The following is a 5,566-nucleotide window of genomic DNA, read 5'->3' as shown; positions in this document are numbered from 1 at the left end:
TCCCCTCACGGTTTCTCCTCCCTCCTCTCCAGTGAGCTCCTCCTCCCTCCTCTCCTCCCATTCCCTCATGGTTTCTCCTTCCTCCTCTCCGATGCTTCGGTGAACTCCTCTCCGGCGACCTCCTCCTCCTCTCCGGCGATGTAGGCGAGCGCCTCTCCGGTGACCTCCTCCTCCTCCTCCTCTCCGGCGAACTCCTCTCCGGCAAAAGAACACGGCAAAAGAACGTACAAGATCCAAAAACAGGAACAAAATTTGAAATAATATCGTGCCAAAAAACGAGCAAAAAAAACTAGCAAAAAATGGGCAAAAAAATCACGATCCAGATCCAAATTCAAAATTCAAAAATAGCAATGGCGCAAGGTGGGGGTTAGACGGTGCACCACTACTATTTTCCTGCCTTCAAAATTCAAAAATACTAATGGTGCACCGTGGCCTATACTAATGGCGCACCAGTGGCCTATACTAATGGCGCACTGTGGCCTATACTAATGGCGCACCAGTGGTGCGCCATTAGTATACCAGATACTAATGGCGCATCAGTGGTGCGCCATTAGTAAAAATTACTAATGGCGTGCTAGTAATGGCGCACCAGTGATGCGCCATTAGTAGGCAAAACTAGTGCGCCATTAGTAGGCCTTTTCCTAGTAGTGACTAGTTGGAATAGCTTCTACCCACTTAGTAACGTAATCAACAGCAACTAGAATATGTGTGTATCCATTAGAGGCAGGAAAAGGTCCCATATAATCAAAGCCCCAAACATCAAACGGTTCAATAACAAGTGAATAATTCATAGGCATTTCTTAACGTCTACTGATATTACCAATTCTTTGATATTCATCACAAGACAAGACAAACTTACGGGCATCCTTGAAGAGAGTAGGCCAATAAAAACCAGATTGCAATACCTTATGTGAAGTTCTATCTCCAGCGTGGTGTCCTCCATAAGACTCGGAATGACACTTGCATAGGATCTGTTCGTGTTCATGCTCAGGTACACAACGTCTAATAACACCATCTACTCCTTCTTTATAAAGATGTGGGTCATCCCAAAAGTAATGCCTCAAGTCATGGAAGAACTTTTTCTTTTGTTGGTATGTGAAGCTAGGTGGTATAAACTTAGCAACAATATAATTAGCATAATTAGCATACCATGGAGTACTATGAGAAGTACATATAACATTTAATTGTTCATCAGGAAAGTCATCATTAATAGGTAGTGGGTCATCAAGAATATTTTCTAACCTAGACAAGTTGTCTGCAACGGGTTTCTCAGCTCCCTTTGTATCAACAATATGCAAATCAAATTCTTGTAGCAAGAGAACCCATCTAATAAGTCTAGGTTTAGCATCTTTCTTTTCCATAAGGTATTTAATGGCAGCATGATCAGTGTGAATAGTTACTTTAGAATCAATAATATAAGGTCTGACCTTATCACAAGCAAATACAACTGCTAAAAGCTCTTTTTCAGTAGTAGCATAATTTCTTTGAGCATTGTCTAGAGTCTTACTAGCATAATGAATAACATTTAATTTCTTATCACCTCTTTTCCCTAGAACAGCACCTACAACATAATCACTAGCATCGCACATAATTTCAAAGGGTAAATTCCAATCAGGTGGCTGAACAATAGGTGCAGGGACTAATGCTTTCTTAAGTATTTCAAATGCTTCTACACAATCATCATCAAAGACAAATGGTATATCTTTTTGCAATAAATTAGTCAGAGGCCGAGAAATTTTTGAGAAGTCCTTAATGAACCTCCTGTAAAATCCGGCATGACCAAGGAAACTTCTTATACCTTTGATGTCCTTGGGACATGGCATCTTTTCAATAGCATCAACCTTGGCTTTATCAACTTCAATACCTCTTTCAGAAACTTTGTGCCCCAAGACAATACCTTCATTAACCATAAAGTGGCACTTTTCCCATTTCAAGACAAGATAAGTTTCTTCACACCTCTGCAAAACTCGATCAAGATTGCTCAAGCAATCATCAAAAGAGGAACCATAGACGGAAAAGTCATGCATGAAAACCTCACAAATCTTTTCACAAAAGTCAGAGAATATAGCCATCATGCATCTTTGAAAGGTAGCAGGTGCATTACATAAACCAAAAGGCATACGTCTATAAGCAAAAGTACCAAAAGGGCATGTAAAAGTAGTCTTTGATTGATCTCTAGCCGACACAGGTATTTGAGAGAAACCAGAATAACCATCTAGAAATCAATAGTGTGTGTGTTTGCATAATATTTCTAGCATTTGATCAATAAAAGGTAAGGGGTAATGATCTTTCTTAGTAGCTTTATTTAATTTGAGGAAATCAATTACCATCCTATAACCTGTGATAATTCTTTGTGGAATCAATTCATCTTTATCATTAGGAACAACAGTAATACCTCCCTTCTTAGGGACACAATGGACAGGACTTACCCACTCACTATCAGCAACGAGATAGATTATACCTACCTCCAGAAGCTTTAGTATTTCTTTTCTTACCACTTCTTTCATTTTAGGATTCAGACGTCGTTGAGGATCACGAACTGGTTTGGCATTTGCTTCCAAATTAATTTTATGTTGACATAGAGTGGGACTAATGCCCTTAAGATCATCAAGAGTATATCCAATAGCAGCACGATGCTTCTTCAGAGTTTTCAATAATCTTTCTTCTTCATGCTCTGAAAGGTTAGCACTAATAATAACATGATATATCTTCTTTTCATCAAGATAAGCATATTTAAGATTATCAGGCAGAGGTTTAAGCTCAAACACGGGATCACCCTTGGGTGGAGGAGGATCCCCTAAAATTTCAACAGGCAAATTGTGATGCAGAATAGGTTCCTGTTTAAAGAATACTTCATCTATTTCCCTTCTTTCATTCATGAACATATCATTTTCATGGTCTAGCAAATAGTGTTCTAAAGGATCACTAGGAGGTACGGCAATAGAAGCAAGACCAATAATTTCATCCTTACTAGGTAATTCTTCCTCATGATGTTGTTTACTAAATTTAGGGAAGTTAAACTCATGAACCATATCATCCAAGCCAATAGTAACAACATTCTTTTCGCAGTCTATCTTAGCATTAACAGTGTTCAAGAAGGGTCTATCAAATATAATGGGACAAAAGCTATCTTGTGGGGAAGTAAGAACAAGAAAATTAGCAGGATATTTAGTTCTCCCACACAAGACTTCAACATCTCTAACAATTCCAATTGGTGAAATAGTATCTCTATTAGCAAGTTTAATTGTGACATCAATATATTCTAACTCAACAGGTGCAATATCATGCATAATTTCTTTGTATAAGTCATGAGGTATAACACTAGCACTGGCACCTATATCACATAATCCATGATAACAATGATCTCCTATTCTAACAGAAATAACAGGCACGCCTACCACAGGTCAATGTTTACCTTTATCACAAGGTTTAGCAATTCTAGCAGTTTCACCTTCGAACTGAATAACATGCCCATCAATATTATCAGACAAGAGATCTTTAACAATAGCAATTTTAGGTTCTACTTTAACTTGCTCAGGAGGTGTATAAGTTATAATATTGCTTTTACGAACAACAGTTGAAGCTTTAGCATGATCCTTTGCTCTAACAGGGAAAGGTGGTTTCTCAACATAAGAAGTAGGAATAATAGGATCATTATAAGTGACAGTCTTTTCTTCAACTTTAATAGGTGCAGCTACTTTTACATCTATGGGAGGATGATATTTAAACCACTTCTCCTTAGGGAGATCAACATAAGTAGCAAAAGATTCACAGAAAGAAGCTACTATCTCAGAGTCAAGTCCATATTTAGTGCTAAACTTACGGAAAATATCGGTATCCATAAAAGATTTAACACAATCAAACTTAGGTGTCATACCTGACTCCTTACCTTCGTCAAGGTCCCAATCTTCAGAGTTGCGTTTAATTCTATCCAATAAATTCCATCTGAATTCAATAGTCTTCATCATAAAAGAGTCAGCACAAGAAGTATCGAGCATGTTGCGATTGTTTTCAGAAAGCCGAGCATAAAAACTTTACATAATTATTTCTCTTGGGAGCTCATGATTGGGGCATGAATATAACATTAATTTAAGCCTCCCCAAGCCTGAGCGATGCTTTCTCCTTTGCGAGGCCAGAAATTATATATATAATTGCGATCACGGTGAACAAGATGCATAGGGTAATACTTTTGATGAAATTCCAACTTCAATCTTTTATAGCCCCATGATCTCATATCATCACATAGCCTATACCATACCAATGCATCTCCCTTCAAAGATAAAGGGAAGACCTTCTTCTTAGCACCATCATCGGGTATACCTGCAAGCTTAAATAATCCACAAACTTCATCCACATGTATTAAGTGCTCATTAGGATGCTTTGTTCCATCTCCTGTAAAAGGGTTAGCTAGCAGTTTTTCCATCATAGCCGAAGGAAATTCAAAAGGAGTTTCATTTTCAATAGGTTCAGTAGGTTGAGGAGCAACTCTTTGCTCTACTGGACGGGGTGAAGATACCCCGAACAAGCCCCTCAGAGAATTACTTTCCATAGTAACAAGTGACAGTAAATTTCAGCACAGTATATAATTTTTTCCTTACCAAATTCCACCTACCAAAGGTGCTACACTCCCCGGCAACCGCGCCAGAAAAGAGTCTTGATGACCCACAAGTATAGGGGATCTATCGTAGTCCTTTTGGTAAGTAAGAGTGTCGAACCCAACGAGGAGCAGAAGGAAATGATAAGCGGTTTTCAGCAAGGTATTCTCTGCAAGTACTGAAATAAGTGGTAACAGACAGTTTTGTGATAGGATAAATTGTAATGAGAAACAAGTAACAAAAGTAAATAAAGTGCAGCAGGGTGGCCCAATCCTTTTGTAGCAAAGGACAAGCCGGAACAAATTCTTATAATAGGAAAAGCGCTCCCGAGGACACATGGGAATATCGTCAAGCTAGTTTTCATCACGTTCATCTGATTCGCGTTTGATACTTTGATTATTTGATATGTGGGTGGACCGGTGCTTGGGTGCTGTTCTTACTTGAACAAGCATCCCACTTATGATTAACCTCTATTGCAAGCATCCGCAACTACAACAAAAGTATTAAGGTAAACCTAACCATAGCATGAAACATATGGATCCAAATCAGCCCCTTACGAAGCAACGCATAAACTAGGGTTTAAGCTTCTGTCACTCTAGCAACCCATCATCTACTTATTACTTCCCAATGCCTTCCTCTAGGCCCAAATAATGGTGAAGTGTTATGTAGTCGATGTTCACATAACACCACTAGAGGCTAGACAACATACATCTTATCAAAATATCAAACGAATACCAAATTCACATGACTACTCTTCGCAAGACTTCTCCCTTGTCCTCAGGAATGAACGTAATTACTCGAAAAGCATATTCATGTTCATAATCAGAGGGGTAATAATATGCATATAGGATCTGAACATATGATCTTCCAACAATTAAACCAACTAGCATCAACTACAAGGAGTAATCAACACTACTAGCAACCTACTAGCACCAATCCCGGACTTTGAGACAAGAATTGATACAAGAGAT

The sequence above is a fragment of the Triticum dicoccoides genome, chromosome 3A (assembly GCF_002162155.2).
Source record: "Triticum dicoccoides isolate Atlit2015 ecotype Zavitan chromosome 3A, WEW_v2.0, whole genome shotgun sequence".
Taxonomy (NCBI): domain Eukaryota; kingdom Viridiplantae; phylum Streptophyta; class Magnoliopsida; order Poales; family Poaceae; genus Triticum; species Triticum dicoccoides.
Note: the sequence above shows the minus strand (reverse complement) of the source record.